This window comes from Schistocerca gregaria, chromosome 3, assembly GCF_023897955.1.
Source record: "Schistocerca gregaria isolate iqSchGreg1 chromosome 3, iqSchGreg1.2, whole genome shotgun sequence".
NCBI classification, from domain to species: Eukaryota; Metazoa; Arthropoda; class Insecta; order Orthoptera; family Acrididae; genus Schistocerca; species Schistocerca gregaria.
In genome coordinates, this window is record NC_064922.1 from 56,169,351 (window position 1) to 56,196,017 (window position 26,667).

Consider the following 26,667-nt stretch of genomic DNA (forward strand, 5'->3'; position numbering starts at 1 on the left):
GAATCCCTCTAGATGTGCATCGGAAACTACTACTGGTCTTTCAGGGAACGATCAAAGAGTAGACTATTTGAGACATTACTCCCATGGAGGAAAGTGCACATAATTACTGTTGTATTCAATCCCGATGCAATTTCTGTGTTTCATCAACACTCTGACAGTCCACTGATTACAGAATGCCTCCAGATGTGCATCGGAAAATACTACTGGTCTTCCAGGGAACGATCAAAGCGTATACTGTTTGAGGCATTAGTCCCATGGAGGAAAGTGCGCATGGTGACTGTTGTATTCAATCCCGATGAAATTTCTGTGTTTCATCAACACTCTGATACTCCACAGATTACAGAATGCCTCCAGATGTGCATCGAAAACTAATACTGGTCTTCCAGGGAACATTCAAAGCGTAGACTGTTTGAGACATTACTCACATGGAGGAAAGTGGGCATGGTGACTGTTGTATTCATTCCCGATGCAATTTCTGTGTTTTATCAACACTCTGATAGTCCACAGGTTACAGAATTTCTTCAGATGTGCATCGGAAACTACTACTGGTCTTCCAGGGAACGATCAAAGCGTAGACTGTTTGAGCTATTACTCCCATGGACGAAAGTGCGCATGGTGACTGTTTTATGATGCAATTTCTGTGTTTCATCAACACTTTGAAAGTCCACAGATTACAGATTGCCTCCAGATGTGCATCGGAAACTACTACTGGTCTTCCAGGGATCGATCAAAGCGTAGACAGTTTGAGACATTACGCCCGTGGAGAAAAGCCCGCATGGTGCCTGTTGTATTCAATCCCGATGCAATTTCTGTGTTTTATCAACACTCTGAAAGTCCACAGATTACAGAATGACTCCAGATGGGCTTCGGAAACTACTACTGGTCTTCCAGGGAACGATCAAAGCGTAGACAGTAGACATTACTCCCAAGGAGAAAACCTGCATGGTGCCTGTTGTATTCAATCCCGATGCAATTTCTGTGTTTCATCAACACCCTGATATTCCACAGATTACAGAATGCCTCCAGATGTGCATCGAAAACTAATACTGGTCTTCCAGGGAACGATCAAAGCGTAGACTGTTTGAGACATTTTTCCCGTGGAGAAAAGCCCGCATGGTGCCTGTTGTATTAAACCCCTATGCTATTTCTGTGTTTAATCAACACTCTGATGGTCCACAGATTACAGAATGACTCCAGATGGGCTTCGGAAGCTACTACTGGTCTTCCAGGGAACGATAAAAGCGTAGACAGTTTGAGACATCACTCCCATGGAGAGAATCCGAATGGTGCCTGTTGTATTCAATCTCGATGCAATTTCTGTGTTTCATCAACACTCTGATAGTCCACAGATTACAGAATGCCTGCAGATGTGCATCGGAAACTAATACTGGTCTTCCAGGGAGCGATCAAAGTCTAGACAGTTTGAGACAATACTCTCATGGAGAGAAGCCTGCATGGTGCCTGTTGTATTCAATCCCGATGCAATTTCTGTGCTTCATCAACACTTTGAAAGTCCACAGATTACAGAATGCCTCCAGATGTGCATCGGAAACTAATACTGGTCTTCCAGAGAGCAATCAAAGTCTAGACAATTTGAGACAATACTCCCATGGAGGAAAGTGCGCATGGTGACTGTTGTATTCCATCCCGATGCAATTTCTGTGTTTCATCAACACTTTGAAGGTCCACAGATTACAGAATGCCACGAGATGTGCATCGGAAACTACCACTGTTCTGTCAGGGAACGAACAAAGCGTAGACTGTTTGAGACATTACTCCCATGGAAGTAAGTGCGCATGGTGACTGTGGTATTCCTTCCCGATGCAATTTCTCTGTTTCATCAACACTTTGAAGGTCCATAGATTACAGAATTCCTCCAGATGTCCATCGGAAACTACTAATGGTCTTCCAGGGAACGATCAAATCGTAGACTGTTTGAGACATTACTCCGATGGAGGAAAGTGCGCATGGTGACTGTTGTATTCAATCCGGATGCAATTTCTGTGTTTCATCAACACTCTGATAGTCCGCAGATTACAGAATGCCACCAAATGTGCATCGGAAACTACTACTGGTCTTCCAGGGACCGATCAAAGCGTAGACAGTTTGAGACATTACTCCCGTGGCAAAAAGCCCGCATGGTGATTGTTGTATTCAATCCCGATGCTATTTCCGTGTTTAATCAACACTCTGACCGTCCACAGATTACAGAATGCCTCCAGATGTGCATCGGAATCTACTACTGGTCTTCCAGGGAACGATCAAAGCGTAGACTGTTTGAGACATTACTCCCATGGAGGGAAGTGCGTATGATGACTCTTGTATTCAATCGCGATGCAATTTCTGTGTTTCATCAAAACTGTGATAGTCCACATATTACAGAATGCCTCCAGATGTGCATCGGAAACTACTACTTATCTGCCAGTTAACGATCAAAGCGTAGACTGTTTGAGACATTACTCCCATGGAGGAAAGTGCGCATGGTGACTGTTGTATTCCATCCCGATGCAATTTCTGTGTTTCATCAACACTTTGAAGGTCCACAGATTACAGAATCCCTCTAGATGTGCATCGGAAACTACTACTGGTCTTTCAGGGAACGATCAAAGAGTAGACTATTTGAGACATTACTCCCATGGAGGAAAGTGCACATAATGACTGTTGTATTCAATCCCGATGCAATTTCAGTGTTTCATCAACACTCTGACAGTCCACAGATTACAGAATGCCTCCAGATGTGCATCGGAAAATACTACTGGTCTTCCAGGGAACGATCAAAGCGTATACTGTTTGAGGCATTAGTCCCATGGAGGAAAGTGCGCATGGTGACTGTTGTATTCAATCCCGATGAAATTTCTGTGTTTCATCAACACTCTGATACTCCACAGATTACAGAATGCCTCCAGATGTGCATCGAAAACTAATACTGGTCTTCCAGGGAACGATCAAAACGTAGACTGTTTGAGACATTACTCACATGGAGGAAAGTGCGCATGGTGACTGTTGTATTCAATCCCGATGCAATTTCTGTGTTTTATCAACACTCTGATAGTCCACAGGTTACAGAATTTCTTCAGATGTGCATCGGAAACTACTACTGGTCTTCCAGGGAACGATCAAAGCGTAGACTGTTTGAGCTATTACTCCCATGGACGAAAGTGCGCATGGTGACTGTTTTATGATGCAATTTCTGTGTTTCATCAACACTTTGAAAGTCCACAGATTACAGATTGCCTCCAGATGTGCATCGGAAACTACTACTGGTCTTCCAGGGATCGATCAATGCGTAGACCGTTTGAGACGTTACTCCCATGGTGGAATGTGCGCATGGTGACTGTTGTATTCAATCCCGATGCAATTTCTGTGTTTCATCAACACTCTGATATTCCACAGATTACAGAATGCCTCCAGATGTGCATCGAAAACTAATACTGGTCTTCCAGGGAACGATCAAAGCGTAGACTGTTTGAGACATTACTCCCATGTTGTAAAGTGTGCATGGTGACTGTTGTATTCAATCCCGATGCAACATCTGTCTTTCATCAACACTCTGAGAGTCCACAGATTACAGAATGCCTCCAGATGTGCATCGGAAACTACTACTGGTCTTCCAGGGATCGATCAAAGCGTAGACTGTTCGAGACATTACTCCCATGGAGGAAAGTGCGATGGTGACTGTTGTATTCAATCCCGATGCTATTTCTGTGTTTCATCAACACTCTGATAGTCAGACGATTACAGAATGCCTCCAGATGTGCATCGGAAACTACTACTGGTCTTCCAGGGAGCGATCAAAGCGTAGATAGTTTAAGACATTTTTCCCATGGAGAAAAGCCCGCATGGTGCCTGTTGTATTCAACCCCTATGCTATTTCTGTGTTTAATCAACACTCTGATGGTCCACAGATTACAGAATGACTCCAGATGGGCTTCGGAAACTACTACTGCTCTTCCAGGGAACGATAAAAGCGTAGACAGTTTGAGACATCACTCCCATGGAGAGAATCCGCATGGTGCCTGTTGTATTCAATCTCGATGCAATTTCTGTGTTTCATCAACACTCTGATAGTCCACAGGTTACAGAATGCCTGCAGATGTGCATCGGAAACTACTACTGGTCTTCCAGGGATCGATCATTGCGTAGACCGATTGAGACGTTACTCCCATCGTGGAATGTGCGCATGGTGACTGTTGAATTCAATCCCGATGAAATTTCTGTATTTCATCAACACTCAGATATTCCACAGATTACAGAATGCCTCCAGATGTGCATCGAAAACTAATACTGGTCTTCCAGGGAACGATCAAAGCGTAGACTGTTTGAGACATTACTCCCATGTTGTAAAGTGTGCATGGTGACTGTTGTATTCAATCCCGATGCAATTTCTGTCTTTCATCAACACTCTGACCGTCCACAGATTACAGGAAGCCTCCAGATGTGATTCGGAAACTACTACTGGTCTCCCAGGAATCGATCAAAGCGTAGTGAGTTTGAGACATTACTCCCTATGACAAAAGTCCGCAGGGTGCATGTTGTATTCAATCCCGAAGCATTTTCTGTGTTAGATCAACACTCTGAACGTCCACAGATTACAGGAAGCTTCCAGATGTGCTTCGGACACTACTACTGGTTTCCCATGGAATGATAAAAGCGTAGACGATTTGAGACATTACTCCCATGGAGAAAAGTCCGCATGGTGCCTGTTGTTTTCAATCCCGATGCAATTTCTGAGTTTCATCCAGACTCTGAACGTTGACAGATTACAGGAAGCCTCTAGAAGTGCTTGGGAAACTAATGCTGGTTTCCCAGGGAACAATCAAGGCGTAGACAGTTGGAGACATTACTCCCATGGAGAAAATTCCGCATGGTGACTCTTGTATTCAATCCCGATGCAATTTCTGTGTTTCATCAACACTCTGAACGTCCACAGATTACAGAATGACTAAAGAAGCTCTTCTTAAACTACTACTGGTCTCCCAGGAGTCGATTAAAGTGTAGACACTTTCAGACATTACTCCCATTGGGAAATGTACTCATGTTGCATGTTGTATACAATCCCGACGCAATTTCTGTGCTTCATCAACAATCTGAGCGTCCACAGATTATAGAATGAATCCTGATGTGCTTTGGACACTACTACTGGTCCACCAGGAATCCTTCAAAGCGTAGATAGTTAGAGACATTACTCCCATGGACAAAGTACGCATGCTGCCTGTTGTATTCAATTCCGATGCAATTTCTGTGTTTCGTCAACACTCTGATGGTCCACAGATTACAGAATGCCAAACAGATGTGTTTCGGAAACTATTACTGGTCGCCCAGGAATCAATCATAGCGTAGACAGTTTGCGACATTACTCCCATGGAGAAAAGTCCACATGGTGCCTGTTGTATTCAATCCCGATGCAATTTCTGTGTTTGATCAACACTCTGAACTTCCACAGATTACAGGAAGTCTCCAGATGTGCTTCTTAAACTAATAATCATCTCCCAGGGATCGATTAAAGTGTAGACAGTTTGAGACATTACCCCCATGGAGAAAAGCCCGCATGGTGCCTGTTGTATTCAATCCCGATGCAATTTCTGTGTTTCAACAACACTCTAAAGGGCCACAGATTACAGGATGCCTCCAGATGCGCTTCGGAAACTACTACTGGTCTCCCAGGGTACAATCAAAGCTTAGACAGTTTGAGACACTACTCCCATGGAGAAAAATCCGCATGGTCACTCTTGTATTCAATCCCGATGCAATATCTGTGTTTCATCAACACTCTGAACGTCCAAAGATTACAGAATGTCTCCAAATGTGCTTCGGAAACTACTACTGGTCTCACAGGAATCGATCAAACAGTAGACAGTTTGAGACATTACTCCCATGGAGAAAAGTCCACTTAGTGCCTGTTGTATTCAATCCCGATGCAATTTCTGTGTTTCATCATCACTCAGAATGTCCACAGATTAGAGAATGCCTCAAGATGTGCTTCGGAAGCTTCTACTGGTCTCCCGGGAATCGATCAAAGCGTAGACAGTTTGAGACATACTTATTGTGGAGAAAAGTCCGCATGGTGCCTGTTGTATTCAATCCCGATGGAAATTCTGTGTTTCATCAATACTCTGAAGGTCCACAGATTACAGCAATCCTACAGATGTGCTTCGGAAACTACAACTGGTCTAACAGGGAACGATCAAACGTAGACAGTTTGAGACATTACTCTCACGGTGAAAAGTCCGCATGGTGAACGTTGTATTCAATCGCGAAGCAATATCTGTGTTTCATAAACACTCTGAACGTCCACAGATAACAGAATGTCTTTAGATGTACTTCGGAAACTACTACTGGTGTCCCAAGAATCGATCAAAGTGTAGACAGTTTGAGACATTATTCCCACGGAGAGAAGTCCCGATGGTGCCTGTTGTATTCAATCCCGATGCATTTCCTGTGTTTCATGAAAACTCTGAAAGTCCCCAGATTACATGAAGAATTCAGATGTGCCTCGAAAACTACTACTGGTCTCCCAGGAATCGATCGAAGCGTAGACAGTTTGAGACATTACTCCAATGGAGAAAATTCCGCATGGTGCCTGTTATATTCAATCCCGATGCAATTTCTGTGTTTCATCAACACTCTGAACGTCCACACATGACAGGAATCCTCCAGATGTACTACGGAAACTACTACTGGTCACCCAGGGAACGATCTAAGCGTTGACAGTTTGAGACATTACTACCATGGAGAAAAGTCAGCATGGTGCCTGTTGTATTCAATCCCGATGGTATTTCTGTGTTTCATCAACAATCTGAACGTCCACAGATTACAGGAAGCCTTCAGATGTGCTTCGGAAACCACTACTGGTCTCCCAGGGAACGATCAAAGCGTAGACAGTTTAAGACATTACTCCCATGGTGAACAGTCCGCATTTGGCCTGTTTTATTCAATCCCGTTGCAATTTCAGTGTTTCATCAACACTCAAAACGACCACTGATTACAGAATACCTCCAGATATGCTTCGGAAACTACTGGTGGTCTCCCAGGAATCGAACAAAGCGTAGACAGTTTGAGACATTACTCCGATGGAGAAAAGCCTGCGTGGTGCCTATTGTATTCAATCCCGATGCAATTTCTGTGTTTCATCAACACTCTGAAGGTCCACATATTATAGAATGCCTCCAGATGTGCTTCGGAAACTACAACTGCTCTCCCACTGAACGATCAAACGTAGACAGTTTGAGACATTACTCCCATGGAGGAAAGTGCGCATGGTGACTGTTGTATTCCATCCCGATGCAATTTCTGTGTTTCATCAACACTTTGAAGGTCCACAGATTACAGAATTCCTCCAGATGTGCATCGGAAACTACTAATGGTCTTCCAGGGAACGATCAAAGCGCATTCTGTTTGAGACATTACTCACATGTAGGAAAGTGCGCATCGTGACTGTTGTATTCAATCCGGATGCAATTTCTGTGTTTCATCAACACTCTGAGAGTCCGCAGATTACAGAATGCCTCCAAATGTGCATCGGAAACTACTACTGGTTTCCAGGGAACGATCAAAGCGTAGACAGTTAGAGACATTACTCCCGTGGCGAAAAGCCCGCATGGTGCCTGTTGTATTCAATCCCGATGCTATTTCTGTGTTTAATCAACACTCTGACTGTCCACAGATTACAGAATGACTCCAGATGGGCTTCGCAATTTACTACTGGTCTTCCAGGGAGCGATCAAAGTGTAGACAGTTTGATACAATACTCCCATGGAGAAAAGCCTGCATGGTGCCTGTTGTATTCAATCCAGATGCTATTTCTGTGTTTAATCAATACTCTGATTGTCCACAGATTACAGAATGACTCCAGATGGGCTTCGGAAACTACTACTGGTCTTCCAGGGAACGATTAAAGCATAGACAGTTTGAGACATCAATCCCATGGAGAGAATCCGCATGGTGCCTGTTGTATTCAATCTCGATGCAATTTCTGTGTTTCATCAACACTCTGATAGTCCACAGATTACAGAATGCCTGCAGATGGGCATCGGAAACTAATACTGATCTTCCAGGGAGCGATCAAAGTCTAGACATTTTGAGACAATACTCATATGGAGAAAAGCCTGCATGGTGCCTGTTGTATTCAATCCCGATGCAATATCTGTGCTTCATCAACACTTTGAAAGTCCACAGATTACAGAATGTTTCCAGATGTGCATCGGAAACTACTACTGGTCTTCCAGGGAACGATCAAAGCGTAGACTGTTTGAGACATTACTCCCATGGAGGAAAGTGCGCATGATGACTGTTGTATTCAATCCCGATGCAAATTCAGTGTTTCATCAACACTCTGATAGTCCACAGATTACAGAATGGCTCCAGCTGTGCATCGGAAACTACTACTCGTCTTCCAGGGAACGATCAAAGCGTAGACAGTTTGAGACATTTTTCCCGTGGAGAAAAGCCCGCATGGTGCCTGTTGTATTCAACCCCTATGCTATTTCTGTGTTTAATCAACACTCTGATTGTCCACAGATTACAGAATGACTCCAGATGGGCTTCGGAAACTACTACTGGTCTTCCAGGGAACGATTAAAGCGTAGACAGTTTGAGACATCACTCCCATGGAGAGAATCCGCATGGTGCCTGTTGTATTCAATCCCGAAGCAATTTCTGTGCTTCATCAACACTTTGAAAGTCCACAGATTACAGAATGTTTACAGATGTGCATCGGAAACTACTACTGGTCTTCCAGGGAACGATCGAAGCGTAGACTGTTTGAGACATTACTCCCATGGAGGAAAGTGCGCATGATGACTGTTGTATTCAATCCCGATGCAAATTCAGTGTTTCATCAACACTCTGATAGTCCACAGATTACAGAATGGCTCCAGCTATGCATCGGAAACTACTACTCGTCTTCCAGGGAACGATCAAAGCGTAGACTGTTTGAGACATTACTCCCATGGAGAAAAGTGCGCATGGTGTCTGTTGTATTCAATCCCGATGCAATATCTTAGTTTCATCAACACTCTGATACTCCACAGATTACAGAATGCCTCCAGATGTGCATCGGAAACTACTACTGGTCTTCCAGGGAACGATCAAAGCGTAGACTGTTCGAGACATTACTCCCATGGAGGAAAGTGAGCATGGTGACTGTTGTATTCCATCCCGATGCAATTTCTATGTTTCATCAACACTTTGAAGGTCCACAGATTACAGAATGCCTCGAGATGTGCATCGGAAACTACCACTGGTCTTTCAGGGAACGATCAAAGCGTAGACTGTATGAGACATTACTCACATGGAGGAAAGTGCGCATGGTGACTGTTGTATTCCATCCCGTTGCAATTTCTGTGTTTCATCAACACTTTGAAGGGCCACAGATTACAGAATGCCTCCAGATGTGCATCGGAAACTACTACTTGTCTTTCAGGGAACGATCAAAACGTAGACAGTTTGAGACATTACTCCCATGGAGGAAACTGCGCATGGTGACTGTTGTATTCCATCCCGATGCAATTTCTGTGTTTCTTCAACACTATGATAGTCCACAGATTACAGAATGCCTCCTGATGTGCATCGGAAACTACTACTGGTCTTCCAGGAAACGATCAAAGCGTAGACTGTTTGAGACATTACTCCCATGGAGGAAAGTGCGGATGGTGACTGTTGTATTCAATCCTGATGCAATTTCTGTGTTTCATAAACACACTGATTGTCCACAGATTACAGAATGCCTCCAGATGTGCATCGGAAACTACTACTGGTCTTCCAGGGAACGATCAAAGCGCAGACTGTTTGAGACATTACTCACATGGAGGAAAGTGCGCATGGTGACTGTTGTATTCAATCCGGATGCAATTTCTGTGTTTCATCAACACTCTGATAGTCCGCAGATTACAGAATGCCTCCAAATGTGCATCGGAAACTACTACTGGTCTTCCAGGGAACGATCAAAGCGTAGACAGTTAGAGACATTACTCTCGTGCGAAAAGCCCGCATGGTGCCTGTTGTATTCAATCCCGATGCTATTTCTGTGTTTAATCAACACTCTGACTGTCCACAGATTACAGAATGACTCCAGATGGGCTTCGGAATTTACTACTGGTCTTCCAGGGAGCGATCAAAGTGTAGACAGTTTGAGACAATACTCCCATGGAGAAAAGCCTGCATGGTGCCTGTTGTATTCAATCCAGATGCTATTTCTGTGTTTAATCAACACTCTGACTGTCCACAGATTACAGAATGACTCCAGATGGGCTTCGGAACCTACTACTGGTCTTCCAGGGAACGATCAAAGCGTAGACAGTTTGAGACATTACTCCCATGGAGGGAAGTGCGCATGATCACTCTTGTATTCAATCCCGATACAATTTCTGTGTTTCATCAAAACTGTGATAGTCACATATTACAGAATGCCTCCAGATGTGCATCGGAAACTACTACAGGTCTTCCAGGGAACGATCAAATCGTAGACTGTTTGAGACATTACCCCCATGGAGGAAAGTGCGCATGGTAAATGTTGTATTCCATCCCGATGTAATTTCTGTGTTTCATCAACACTTTGAATGTCCACAGATTACAGTATGCCTCCAGATGTACATCGGAAACTACTACTGGTCTTCCAGGGAACGATCAAAGCGTAGACTGATAGAGAGATTACTCCCATGGAGGAAAGTGCGCATGGTGACTGTTGTATTCCATCCCGATGCAATTTCTGTGTTTCATCAACACTCTGATAGTGCACACATTACAGAATGACTACAGATGTGCATCGGAATCTACTACTGGTCTTCCAGGGAAAGATCAAAGCGTAGACTGTTTGTGACATTACTCACGTGGAGGAAAGTGCGCATGGTGACTGTTGTATTCGATCCCGATGCAATTTCTGTGTTTCATCAACACTTTGAAGTTCCACATATTTCAGAATGCCTCCAGATGTGCATCGGAAACTACTACTGGACTTAAAGGGAACGATCAAATCGTAGACTCTGAGAGACATTACTCCTATGGAGGGAAGTGCGCATGGTGACTGTTGTATTCCATCCCGATGCAATTTCTGTGTTTCATCAACACTCTGATAGTGCACACATTACAGAATGACTCCAGATGTGCATCGGAATCTACAACTGGTCTTCCAGGGAACGATCAAAGCGTAGACTGTTTGTGACATTACTCACGTGGAGGAAAGTGCGCATGGTGAACGTTGTATTCAATCGCGAAGCAATATCTGTGTTTCATAAACACTCTGAACGTCCACAGATAACAGAATGTCTTTAGATGTACTTCGGAAACTACTACTGGTGTCCCAAGAATCGATCAAAGTGTAGACAGTTTGAGACATTATTCCCACGGAGAGAAGTCCCGATGGTGCCTGTTGTATTCAATCCCGATGCATTTCCTGTGTTTCATGAAAACTCTGAAAGTCCCCAGATTACATGAAGAATTCAGATGTGCCTCGAAAACTACTACTGGTCTCCCAGGAATCGATCGAAGCGTAGACAGTTTGAGACATTACTCCAATGGAGAAAATTCCGCATGGTGCCTGTTATATTCAATCCCGATGCAATTTCTGTGTTTCATCAACACTCTGAACGTCCACACATGACAGGAATCCTCCAGATGTACTACGGAAACTACTACTGGTCACCCAGGGAACGATCTAAGCGTTGACAGTTTGAGACATTACTACCATGGAGAAAAGTCAGCATGGTGCCTGTTGTATTCAATCCCGATGGTATTTCTGTGTTTCATCAACACTCTGAAGGTCCACATATTATAGAATGCCTCCAGATGTGCTTCGGAAACTACAACTGCTCTCCCACTGAACGATCAAACGTAGACAGTTTGAGACATTACTCCCATGGAGGAAAGTGCGCATGGTGACTGTTGTATTCCATCCCGATGCAATTTCTGTGTTTCATCAACACTTTGAAGGTCCACAGATTACAGAATTCCTCCAGATGTGCATCGGAAACTACTAATGGTCTTCCAGGGAACGATCAAAGCGCATTCTGTTTGAGACATTACTCACATGTAGGAAAGTGCGCATCGTGACTGTTGTATTCAATCCGGATGCAATTTCTGTGTTTCATCAACACTCTGAGAGTCCGCAGATTACAGAATGCCTCCAAATGTGCATCGGAAACTACTACTGGTTTCCAGGGAACGATCAAAGCGTAGACAGTTAGAGACATTACTCCCGTGGCGAAAAGCCCGCATGGTGCCTGTTGTATTCAATCCCGATGCTATTTCTGTGTTTAATCAACACTCTGACTGTCCACAGATTACAGAATGACTCCAGATGGGCTTCGCAATTTACTACTGGTCTTCCAGGGAGCGATCAAAGTGTAGACAGTTTGATACAATACTCCCATGGAGAAAAGCCTGCATGGTGCCTGTTGTATTCAATCCAGATGCTATCTCTGTGTTTAATCAATACTCTGATTGTCCACAGATTACAGAATGACTCCAGATGGGCTTCGGAAACTACTACTGGTCTTCCAGGGAACGATTAAAGCGTAGACAGTTTGAGACATCAATCCCATGGAGAGAATCCGCATGGTGCCTGTTGTATTCAATCTCGATGCAATTTCTGTGTTTCATCAACACTCTGATAGTCCACAGATTACAGAATGCCTGCAGATGGGCATCGGAAACTAATACTGATCTTCCAGGGAGCGATCAAAGTCTAGACAGTTTGAGACAATACTCATATGGAGAAAAGCCTGCATGGTGCCTGTTGTATTCAATCCCGATGCAATATCTGTGCTTCATCAACACTTTGAAAGTCCACAGATTACAGAATGTTTCCAGATGTGCATCGGAAACTACTACTGGTCTTCCAGGGAACGATCAAAGCGTAGACTGTTTGAGACATTACTCCCATGGAGGAAAGTGCGCATGATGACTGTTGTATTCAATCCCGATGCAAATTCAGTGTTTCATCAACACTCTGATAGTCCACAGATTACAGAATGGCTCCAGCTGTGCATCGGAAACTACTACTCGTCTTCCAGGGAACGATCAAAGCGTAGACAGTTTGAGACATTTTTCCCGTGGAGAAAAGCCCGCATGGTGCCTGTTGTATTCAACCCCTATGCTATTTCTGTGTTTAATCAACACTCTGATTGTCCACAGATTACAGAATGACTCCAGATGGGCTTCGGAAACTACTACTGGTCTTCCAGGGAACGATTAAAGCGTAGACAGTTTGAGACATCACTCCCATGGAGAGAATCCGCATGGTGCCTGTTGTATTCAATCCCGAAGCAATTTCTGTGCTTCATCAACACTTTGAAAGTCCACAGATTACAGAATGTTTACAGATGTGCATCGGAAACTACTACTGGTCTTCCAGGGAACGATCGAAGCGTAGACTGTTTGAGACATTACTCCCATGGAGGAAAGTGCGCATGATGACTGTTGTATTCAATCCCGATGCAAATTCAGTGTTTCATCAACACTCTGATAGTCCACAGATTACAGAATGGCTCCAGCTATGCATCGGAAACTACTACTCGTCTTCCAGGGAACGATCAAAGCGTAGACTGTTTGAGACATTACTCCCATGGAGAAAAGTGCGCATGGTGTCTGTTGTATTCAATCCCGATGCATTTTCTGTTTTTCATCAACACTCTGATAGTCCACAGATTACAGAATGCCGCTAGATGTGCATCGGAAACTACTACTGGTCTTCCAAGGAACGATTAAAGCGTAGACTCTTTCAGGGTTACTCCCATGGAGGAAAGTGCGCATGGTGACTGTTGTATTCAATCCCGATGCAATATCTTAGTTTCATCAACACTCTGATACTCCACAGATTACAGAATGCCTCCAGATGTGCATCGGAAACTACTACTGGTCTTCCAGGGAACGATCAAAGCGTAGACTGTTCGAGACATTACTCCCATGGAGGAAAGTGAGCATGGTGACTGTTGTATTCCATCCCGATGCAATTTCTATGTTTCATCAACACTTTGAAGGTCCACAGATTACAGAATGCCTCGAGATGTGCATCGGAAACTACCACTGGTCTTTCAGGGAACGATCAAAGCGTAGACTGTATGAGACATTACTCACATGGAGGAAAGTGCGCATGGTGACTGTTGTATTCCATCCCGTTGCAATTTCTGTGTTTCATCAACACTTTGAAGGGCCACAGATTACAGAATGCCTCCAGATGTGCATCGGAAACTACTACTTGTCTTTCAGGGAACGATCAAAACGTAGACAGTTTGAGACATTACTCCCATGGAGGAAAGTGCGCATGGTGACTGTTGTATTCCATCCCGATGCAATTTCTGTGTTTCTTCAACACTATGATAGTCCACAGATTACAGAATGCCTCCTGATGTGCATCGGAAACTACTACTGGTCTTCCAGGAAACGATCAAAGCGTAGACTGTTTGAGACATTACTCCCATGGAGGAAAGTGCGCATGGTGACTGTTGTATTCAATCCTGATGCAATTTCTGTGTTTCATAAACACACTGATTGTCCACAGATTACTGAATGCCTCCAGATGTGCATCGGAAACTACTACTGGTCTTCCAGGGAACGATCAAAGCGCAAACTGTTTGAGACATTACTCACATGGAGGAAAGTGCGCATGGTGACTGTTGTATTCAATCCGGATGCAATTTCTGTGTTTCATCAACACTCTGATAGTCCGCAGATTACAGAATGCCTCCAAATGTGCATCGGAAACTACTACTGGTCTTCCAGGGAACGATCAAAGCGTAGACAGTTAGAGACATTACTCCCGTGCGAAAAGCCCGCATGGTGCCTGTTGTATTCAATCCCGATGCTATTTCTGTGTTTAATCAACACTCTGACTGTCCACAGATTACAGAATGACTCCAGATGGGCTTCGGAATTTACTACTGGTCTTCCAGGGAGCGATCAAAGTGTAGACAGTTTGAGACAATACTCCCATGGAGAAAAGCCTGCATGGTGCCTGTTGTATTCAATCCAGATGCTATTTCTGTGTTTAATCAACACTCTGACTGTCCACAGATTACAGAATGACTCCAGATGGGCTTCGGAACCTACTACTGGTCTTCCAGGGAACGATCAAAGCGTAGACAGTTTGAGACATTACTCCCATGGAGGGAAGTGCGCATGATCACTCTTGTATTCAATCCCGATACAATTTCTGTGTTTCATCAAAACTGTGATAGTCACATATTACAGAATGCCTCCAGATGTGCATCGGATACTACTACAGGTCTTCCAGGGAACGATCAAATCGTAGACTGTTTGAGACATTACCCCCATGGAGGAAAGTGCGCATGGTATATGTTGTATTCCATCCCGATGTAATTTCTGTGTTTCATCAACACTTTGAATGTCCACAGATTACAGTATGCCTCCAGATGTACATCGGAAACTACTACTGGTCTTCCAGGGAACGATCAAAGCGTAGACTGATAGAGAGATTACTCCCATGGAGGAAAGTGCGCATGGTGACTGTTGTATTCCATCCCGATGCAATTTCTGTGTTTCATCAACACTCTGATAGTGCACACATTACAGAATGACTACAGATGTGCATCGGAATCTACTACTGGTCTTCCAGGGAAAGATCAATGCGTAGACTGTTTGTGACATTACTCACGTGGAGGAAAGTGCGCATGGTGACTGTTGTATTCGATCCCGATGCAATTTCTGTGTTTCATCAACACTTTGAAGTTCCACATATTTCAGAATGCCTCCAGATGTGCATCGGAAACTACTACTGGACTTAAAGGGAACGATCAAATCGTAGACTGTGAGAGACATTACTCCTATGGAGGGAAGTGCGCATGGTGACTGTTGTATTCCATCCCGATGCAATTTCTGTGTTTCATCAACACTCTGATAGTGCACACATTACAGAATGACTCCAGATGTGCATCGGAATCTACAACTGGTCTTCCAGGGAACGATCAAATCGTAGACTGTTTGTGACATTACTCACGTGGAGGAAAGTGCGCATGGTGACTGTTGTATTCAATCCCGATGCAATTTCTGTGTTTCATCAACACTTTGAAGGTCCACAGATTAGAGAATGCCTCCAGATGTGCATCGGAAACTACTACTGGTTATCCAGGGAGCGATCAAAGCGTAGACTGTTTGAGACATTACTCCCATGGAGGAAAGTGCGCATGGTGACTGTTGTATTCAATCCCGATGCAATTTCTGTGTTTCATCAACACTCTGATAGTCCACAGATTACAGAATGCCTCCAGATGTGCATCGGAATCTACTACTGGTCTTCAAGGGAACGATCAAAGCGTAGACTGTTTGAGACATTACTCCCATGGAGGGAAGTGCATATGATGTCTCTTGTATTCAATCCCGATGCAATTTCTGTGTTTCATCAAACCTGTGATAGTCCACATAGTACAGAATGCCTCCAGATGTGCATCGGAAACTACTACTGGTCTTCCAGGTAACGATCAAAGCGTAGACTGTTTGAGACATTACCCCCATGGAGGAAAGTGCGCATGGTGACTGTTGTATTCCATCCCGATGTAATTTCTGTATTTCATCAACACTTTGAAGGTCCACAGATTACAGTATGCCTCCAGATATACATCGGAAACTACTACTGGTCTTCCAGGGAACGATCAAAGCGTAGACTGTCTGAGACATTACTCCCATGGTGGAAAGTGCGCATGGTGACTGTTGTATTCAATCCCGATGCAATTTCTGTGTTTCATCAACACTCTGATAGCGCACAGATACAGAATGCCTCCAGATGTGCATCGGAAGCTACTACTGGTCTTCCAGGGAGCGATCAAAGCGTAGACTGTTTGAGACATTATTCACATGAGGATAGAGCGCATGGTGACCGTTGTATTCAATCGAGATGCAACTTCTGTGTTTCTTCGACACTTTCAAGGTGAACAGATTAAAGTATGCCTTTAGATGTGCATCGGAAACTACTACTGGTCTTCCAGATAACGATCAAAGCGTAGACTGTTTGAGACATTACTCCCATTGAGGGAAGTGCGCATGATGACTCTTATATTCAATCCCGATGCAATTTCAGTGTTTCATCAAAACTGACATAGTCCACATATTACAGAATGCCTCCAGATGTGCATCTTAAACTACTACTGGTCTTCCAGGGAAAGATCAAAGCGTAGATTGTTTGAGACATTACCCCCATGGCGGAAAATGCGCATGGTGACTGTTGTATTCAATCCCGATGCAATTTCTGTGTTTCATCAACACTCTGATAGTCCACAGATTACAGAATGCTGCACATGTGCATCGGAAACTACTACTGGTCTTCCAGGGAACGATCAAAGCGTAGAGAATTTGAGACATTTTTCCCGTGGAGAAATGCCCGCATGGTGCCTGTTGTATTCAATCCCGATGCTATATCTGTGTTTAATCAACACTCTGATTGTCCACAGATTACAGAATGACTCCAGATGGGCTTCGGAAACTACTACTGGTCTTCCAGGGAATGATCAAAGCGTAGACAGTTTGAGACATCACTCCCATGGAGAAAATTCCACATTGTGATTGTTGTATTCAATCCCGATGCAACTTCTGTGTTTTATCAACACTTTGAAGGTAAAAAGCTCACAGAACGCCTCCAGATGTACATCGGAAACTACTACTGGTCTTCCAGGGAACGATCAAAGCGTAGACTGTTTGAGACGTTACTCCCATGGAGGAAAGTGCGCATTGTGATTGTTGTATTCAATCCCGATGCAACTTCTGTGTTTTATCAACACTTTGAAGGTCCACAGCTTACAGAATGCCTCCAGATGTACATCGGAAACTACTACTGGTCTTCCAGGGAAAGTTCAAAGCGTAGACTTTTTGAGACATTGCTCCCATGGAGGAAAGTGCGCATGGTGACTGTTGTATTCAACCCCGAAGCAATTTCTGTGTTTCATCAACACTCTGATAGTCCACAGATTACAGAATGCCTCCAAATGTGCATCGGAAACTACTACTGGTCTTCCAGGGAACGATCAAATCGTAAACAGTTTGAGACATTACTCCCGTGGCGAAAAGCCTGCATGGTGCCTGTTGTATTCAATCCCGATGCTATTTCTGTGTTTAATCAACACTCTGAAGGTCCACAGATTACAGAATGACTCCAGATGGGCTTCGGAAACTACTACTGGTCTTCCAGGGAGCGATCAAACTGTAGACAGTATGAGACCACACTCCCATGGAGAAAAGCCTGCATGGTGCCTGTCGTATTCAATCCCGATGCAATTTCTGTGTTTCATCAACACTTTGAAAGTCCACAGATTACAGAATGCCTTCAGATGTGCATCGGAAACTACTACTGGTCTTCCAGCGAACGATCAAAGCGTAGACTGTTCGAGACATTATTCCCATGGAGGAAAGTGGGCATGATGACTGTTGTATTCAATCCCGATGCAAATTCAGTGTTTCATCAACACTCTGATAGTCCATAGATTACAGAATGCCTCCAGATGTGCATCGGAAACTACTACTCGTCTTCCAGGGAACGACCAAAGCGTATACTGTTTGAGACATTAGTCCCATGGAGGAAAGTGCGCATGGTGACTGTTGTATTCAATCCCGGTGCAATTTCTGTGTTTCATTAACACTCAGATTGTCCACAGATTACAGAATGCCTCCAGATGTGAATCGGATACTACTACTGGTCTTCCAGGGAAGGATCAAAGCGTAGACTGTTTGAGACATTACTCAAATGGAATAAAGTGCGCATGGTGACTGTTGTATTCCATCCCGATGCAATTTCTGTGTTTCATCAACACTTTGAAGGTCCACAGATTACAGAATGCCTCCAAATGTGCATCGGAAACTACTACTGGTCTTCCAGGGAACGATCAAAGCGTAGACAGTTTGAGACATTTTTCTCGTGGAGAAAAGCCCGCATGGTGCTTGTTGTATTCAATCCCGATGCTATTTCTGCGTTTAATCAACACTCTGATTGTCCACAAATTACAGAATGACTCCAGATGGGCTTCGGAAACTACTACTGGTCTTCCAGTTAACGATCAAAGCGTAGACAGTTTAAAACATCACTCCCATGGAGAAAATTCCGCATTGTGATTGTTGTATTCAATCCCGATGCAACTTCTGTGTTTCATCAACATTTTGAAGGTCCACAGCTGACAGAATGCCTCCAGATGTACATCGGAAACTACTACTGGTCTTCCAGGGAACGATCAAAGCGTAGACTGTTTGAGACGTTACTCCCATGGAGGAAAGTGCGCATTGTGATTGTTGTATTCAATCCCGATGCAACTTCTGTGTTTTATCAACACTTTGAAGGTCCAAAGCTTACAGAATGCCTCCAGATGCACATCGGAAACTACTACTGGTCTTCCAGGGAAAGATCAAAGCGTAGACTGTTTGAGACATTGCTCCCGTGGAGGAAAGTACGCATGGTGACTGTTGTATTCAATCCCGATGCCACTTCTGTGTTTTATCAACACTTTGAAGGTCCACAGCTTACAGAATGCCTCCAGATGTACATCGGAAACTACTACTGGTCTTCCAGGGAACGATCAAAGAGTAGACTGTTTGAGACATTACTCCCATGGAGGAAAGTGCGCATTGTGATTGTTGTATTCAATCCCGATGCAACCTCAGTGTTTTATCAACACTTTGAAGGTCCAATGCTTACAGTATGCCTCCAGATGTACATCGGAAACTACTACTGGTCTTCCAGGGAACGATCAAAACGTAGACTGTTTGAGACGTTACTCCCATGGAGGAAAGTGCGCATTGTGATTGTTGTATTCAATCCCGATGCTACTTCTGTGTTTTATCAACACTTTGAAGGTTCACGGCTTACAGAATGACTCCAGATGGGCTTCGGAAACTACTACTGGTCTTCCAGGGAACGATCAAAGTGTAGACAGTTTGAGACAATACTCCCATGGATAAAAGCCTGCATGGTGCCTGTTGTATTCAATCCCGATGCAATTTCTGTGTTTCATCAACACTTTGAAAGTCCACAGATTACAGAATGCCTCCAGATGTGCATCGGAAACTACTGCTGGTCTTCCAGGAAACGATCAAAGCGTAGACTGTTTGAGACATTATTCCCATGGAGGAAAGTGCGCATGGTCACTGTTGTATTCCATCCCGATGCAATTTCTGTGTTTCATCAACACTTTGAAGCTCCACAGATTACAGAATGCCTCGAGATATGCATCGGAAACTACTACTGGTCTTTCAGGGAACGATAAAAGCGTAGAATGTTTGAGACATTACTCACATGGAGGAAAGTGCGAATGGTGATTGTTGTATTCAATCCCGTTGCAATTTCTGTGTTTCATCAACACTTTGAAGGTCCACAGATTACAGAATGCGTCCAGATGTGCATCGGAAACTACTACTGGTCTTTCAGGGAACGATCAAAGCGTAGACTGTTTGAGGCATTACTACCATCGAGGAAAGTGCGCATGGTGACTGTTGTATTCCATCCCGATGCAATTTCTGTGTTTCATCAACACTTTAAAGGTCCACAGATTACAGAATGCCTCGAGATGTGCATCGGAAACCTCAACTGGTCTTTCAGGGAACGATCAAAGCGTAGACTGTTTGAGACATTAATCCCATGGAGGTAAGTGCGCAATGTGACTGTTGTATTCAATCCCGATGCAATTTCTGTGTTTCATCAACACTCTGAAAGTCCACAGATTACAGAATGACTCCAGTTGGGCCTCGGAAACTACTACAGGTCTTGTAGGGAACGATCAAAGCGTAGACTGTTTGAGACATTACTCCCATTGAGAAAAGCCTGCATGGTGCCTGTTGTATTCATTCCCGTTGCAATTTCGGTGTTTCATAAACACTCTAATAGTAAAAAGATTACAGAATGCCTCCAGATATGCATGGGAAACTACTACTGGTCATCCAGGGAACGATCAAAGCGTAGACTGTTTGAGACATTACTCACATTGAGGAAAGTGCGCATGGTGACTGTTGTATTCAATCCCGATGCAATTTCTGTGTTTCATCAACACTTTGAAGGTCCACAGATTAGAGAATGCCTCCAGATGTGCATCGGAAACTACTACTGGTTATCCAGGGAGCGATCAAAGCGTAGACTGTTTGAGACATTACTCCCATGGAGGAAAGTGCGCATGGTGACTGTTGTATTCAATCCCGATGCAATTTCTGTGTTTCATCAACACTCTGATAGGCCACAGATTACAGAATGCCTCCAGATGTGCATCGGAATCTACTACTGGTCTTCAAGGGAACGATCAAAGCGTAGACTGTTTGAGACATTACTCCCATGGAGGGAAGTGCATATGATGTCTCTTGTATTCAATCCCGATGCAATTTCTGTGTTTCATCAAACCTGTGATAGTCCACATAGTACAGAATGCCTCCAGATGTGCATCGGAAACTACTACTGGTCTTCCAGGGAACGATCAAAGCGTAGACTGTTTGAGACATTACCCCCATGGAGGAAAGTGCGCATGGTGACTGTTGTATTCCATCCTGATGTAATTTCTGTATTTCATCAACACTTTGAAGGTCCACAGATTACAGTATGCCTCCAGATATACATCGGAAACTACTACTGGTCTTCCAGGGAACGATCAAAGCGTAGACTGTCTGAGACATTACTCCCATGGTGGAAAGTGCGCATGGTGACTGTTGTATTCAATCGCGATGCAATTTCTGTGTTTCATCAACACTCTGATAGCGCACAGATACAGAATGCCTCCAGATGTGCATCGGAAGCTACTACTGGTCTTCCAGGGAGCGATCAAAGCGTAGACTGTTTGAGACATTATTCACATGAGGAAAGAGCGCATGGTGACCGTTGTATTCAATCGAGATGCAACTTCTGTGTTTCTTCGACACTTTGAAGGTGAACAGATTAAAGTATCCCTTTAGATGTGCATCGGAAACTACTACTGGTCTTCCAGATAACGATCAAAGCGTAGACTGTTTGAGACATTACTCCCATGGAGGGAAGTGCGCATGATGACTCTTATATTCAATCCCGACGCAATTTCAGTGTTTCATCAAAACTGACATAGTCCACATATTACAGAATGCCTCCAGATGTGCATCTTAAACTACTACTGGTCTTCCAGGGAAAGATCAAAGCGTAGATTGTTTGAGACATTACCCCCATGGCGGAAAATGCGCATGGTGACTGTTGTATTCAATCCCGATGCAATTTCTGTGTTTCATCAACACTCTGATAGTCCACAGATTACAGAATGCCTGCAAATGTGCATCGGAAACTACTACTGGTCTTCCAGGGAACGATCAAAGCGTAGAGAATTTGAGACATTTTTTCCCGTGGAGAAATGCCCGCATGGTGCCTGTTGTATTCAATCCCGATGCTATATCTGTGTTTAATCAACACTCTGATTGTCCACAGATTACAGATTGACTCCAGATGGGCTTCGGAAACTACTACTGGTCTTCCAGGGAACGATCAAAGCGTAGACAGTTTGAGACATCACTCCCATGGAGAAAATTCCGCATTGTGATTGTTGTATGCAATCCCGATGCAACTTCCGTGTTTTATCAACACTTTGAAGGTAAAAAGCACACAGAACGCCTCCAGATGTACATCGGAAACTACTACTGGTCTTCCAGGGAACGATCAAAGCGTAGACTGTTTGAGACGTTACTCCCATGGAGGAAAGTGCGCATTGTGATTGTTGTATTCAATCCCGATTCAACTTCTGTGTTTTATCAACACTTTGAAGGTCCACAGCTTAGAGAATGCCTCCAGATGTACATCGGAAACTACTACTGGTCTTCCAGGGAAAGTTCAAAGCGTAGACTTTTTGAGACATTGCTCCCATGGAGGAAAGTGCGCATGGTGACTGTTGTATTCAACCCCGAAGCAATTTCTGTGTTTCATCAACACTCTGATAATCCACAGATTACAGAATGCCTCCAAATGTGCATCGGAAACTACTACTGGTCTTCCAGGGAACGATCAAATCGTAAACAGTTTGAGACATTACTCCCGTGGCGAAAAGCCTGCATGGTGCCTGTTGTATTCAATCCCGATGCTATTTCTGTGTTTAATCAACACTCTGAAGGTCCACAGATTACAGAATGACTCCAGATGGGCTTCGGAAACTACTACTGGTCTTCCAGGGAGCGATCAAACTGTAGACAGTATGAGACAACACTCCCATGGAGAAAAGCCTGCATGGTGCCTGTCGTATTCAATCCCGATGCAATTTCTGTGTTTCATCAACACTTTGAAAGTCCACAGATTACAGAATGCCTTCAGATGTGCATCGGAAACTACTACTGGTCTTCCAGGGAACGATCAAAGCGTAGACTGTTTGAGACATTATTCCCATGGAGGAAAGTGGGCATGATGACTGTTGTATTCAATCCCGATGCAAATTCAGTGTTTCATCAACACTCTGATAGTCCATAGATTACAGAATGCCTCCAGATGTGCATCGGAAACTACTACTCGTCTGCCAGGGAACGACCAAAGCGTATACTGTTTGAGACATTAGTCCCATGGAGGAAAGTGCGCATGGTGACTGTTGTATTCAATCCCGGTGCAATTTCTGTGTTTCATTAACACTCAAATTGCCCACAGATTACAGAATGCCTCCAGATGTGAATCGGATACTACTACTGGTCTTCCAGGGAAGGATCAAAGCGTAGACTGTTTGAGACATTACTCAAATGGAATAAAGTGCGCATGGTGACTGTTGTATTCCATCCCGATGCAATTTCTGTGTTTCATCAACACTTTGAAGGTCCACAGATTTCAGAATGCCTCGAGATGTGCATCGGAAACTACTACTGTTCTTTCAGGGAACGATCAAAGCATAGACTGTTGGAGACATTACTCACATGGAGGAATGTGCGACTGGTGACTGTTGTATTCAATCCCGTTGCAATTTCTGTGTTTCATCAACACTTTGAAGGTCCACAGATTACAGAATTCCTCCAGATGTGCATCGCAAACTTCTAATGGTCTTCCAGGGAACGGTCAAAGCGTAGACTGTTTGAGACATTACTCCCATGGAGGAAAGTGCGCATGGTGACTGTTGTATTCAATCCCGATGCATTTTTTTGTTTTATCAACACTCTGATAGTCCGCAGATTACAGAATGCCTCCAAATGTGCATCGGAAACTACTACTGGTCTTCCAGGGAACGATCAAAGCGTAGACAGTTTGAGACATTTTTCTCGTGGAGAAAAGCCCGCATGGTGCTTGTTGTATTCAATCCCGATGCTATTTCTGCGTTTAATCAACACTCTGATTGTCCACAAATTACAGAATGACTCCAGATGGGCTTCGGAAACTACTACTGGTCTTCCAGTTAACGATCAAAGCGTAGACAGTTTAAAACATCACTCCCATGGAGAAAATTCCGCATTGTGATTGTTGTATTCAATCCCGATGCAACTTCTGTGTTTCATCAACATTTTGAAGGTCCACAGCTGACAGAATGCCTCCAGATGTACATCGGAAACTACTACTGGTCTTCCAGGGAACGATCAAAGCGTAGACTGTTTGAGACGTTACTCCCATGGAGGAAAGTGCGCATTGTGATTGTTGTATTCAATCCCGATGCAACTTTTGTGTTTTATCAACACTTTGAAGGTCCACAGCTTACAGAATGCCTCCAGATGTACATCGGAAACTACTACTGGTCTTCCAGGGAAAGATCAAAGCGTAGACAGTTTGAGACATTGCTCCCGTGGAGGAAAGTACGCATGGTGACTGTTGTATTCAATCACGATGCCACTTCTGTGTTTTATCAACACTTTGAATGTCCACAGCTTACAGAATGCCTCCAGATGTACATCGGAAACTACTACTGGTCTTCCAGGGAACGATCAAAGAGTAGACTGTTTGAGACATTACTCCCATGGAGGAAAGTGCGCATTGTGATTGTTGTATTCAATCCCGATGCAACTTCTGTGTTTTATCAACACTTTGAAGGTCCAATGCTTACAGTATGCCTCCAGATGTACATCGGAAACTACTACTGGTCTTCCAGGGAAGGATCAAAGCGTAGACTGTTTGAGACATTACTCACATGGAGGAAAGTGCGCATGGTGACTGTTGTATTCAATCCCGTTGTAATTTCTGTGTTTCATCAACACTTTGAAGGTCCACAGATTACAGAATGCCTCCAGATGTAATTCGAAAACTACTACTGGTCTTCCAGGGAACGATCAAAGCGTAGACCGTTTGAGACATTACTCACATGGAGGAAAGTGCGCATGGTGACTGTTATATTCAATCCCGATGCAATTTCTGTGTTTCATCAACACTTTGAAGGTCCACAGATTACAGAATACCTCCAGATGTGCATCGGAAACTACTACTGGTCTTCCAGGGAACGATCAAAGCGTAGACTTTTTGAGACATTACTCCCATGGAGGAATGTGCGCATGGTGCCTGTTGTATTCAACCCCGATGCAATTTCTGTGTATTATCAACACTCTGATAGGCCACAGATTACAGAATGCCTCCTAATGTGCATCGGAAACTACTACTGGTCTTCCAGGGTACGATCAAAGCGTAGACTGTTTGAGATATTACTCCCAAGTAGGAAAGTGCGCATGGTGACTGTTGTATTCAATCCCGATGCAATTTCTGTGTTTCATCAACACTCTGATAGTCCACAGATTACATAATGCCTCCAGATGTGCATCGGTAACTACTACTGGTCTTCCAGGGAACGATCAAAATGTAGACCGTTTGAGACATTACTCACATGGAGGAAAGTGCGCATGGTGACTGTTGTATTCAATCAAGATGCAATTTTTGTGTTTCATCAACACTTTAAAGGTCCACAGATTACTGAATGCCTCCAGATGTGCATCGGAAAGTACTACTGGTCTTCCAGAAAACGATCAAAGCGTTGACTCTTAGAGACATTACTCCCAAGAAGGAAAGTGCGCATGGTGACTGTTGTATTCCATCCCGATGCAATTTCTGTGTTTCATCAACACTTTGAAGGTCCACAGATTGCAAAATGCCTCCAGATGTGCATCGGAAACTACTACTGGTCTTTCAGGGAACGATCAAAGCGTAGACTGTTTGAGACATTAATCCCATGGAGGTAAGTGCGCATGGAGACTGTTGTATTCAATCCCGATGCTATTTCTGTGTTTCATCAACACTCTGATAGTCCACAGATTACAGAATACCTCCAAATGTGCATCGGAAACTACTACTGGTCTTCCAGGGAACGATCAAAGCGTAGACAGTTTGAGACATTACTCCCGTGGAGAAAAGCCCGCATGGTGTCTGTTGTATTCAATCCCGATGCAATTTGTGTGTTTCATCAACACTCTGAAAGTCCACAGATTACAGAATGACTCCAGATGGGCTTCGGAAACTACTACTGGTCTTCCAGGGAACGATCAAAGCGTATACTGTTTGAGACATTAGTCCCATGGAGGAAAGGGCGAATGGTGACTGTTGTATTCAATCCCGATGCAATTTCTGTGTTTCACCAACACTCTGATAGTCCACAGATTACAGACTGCCTCCAGATGTGCATCGGAAACTACTACTTGTCTTTCAGGGAACGATCAAAGCGTACACTGTTTGAGACATTACTCACATGGAGGAAAGTGCGCATTGTGCCTGTTGTATTCAATCCCGATGCAATTTCTGTGTTTCATCAACATTCTGAAAGTCCACAGTTTACAGAATGATTCCAGATGGGCTTCGGAAACTACTAC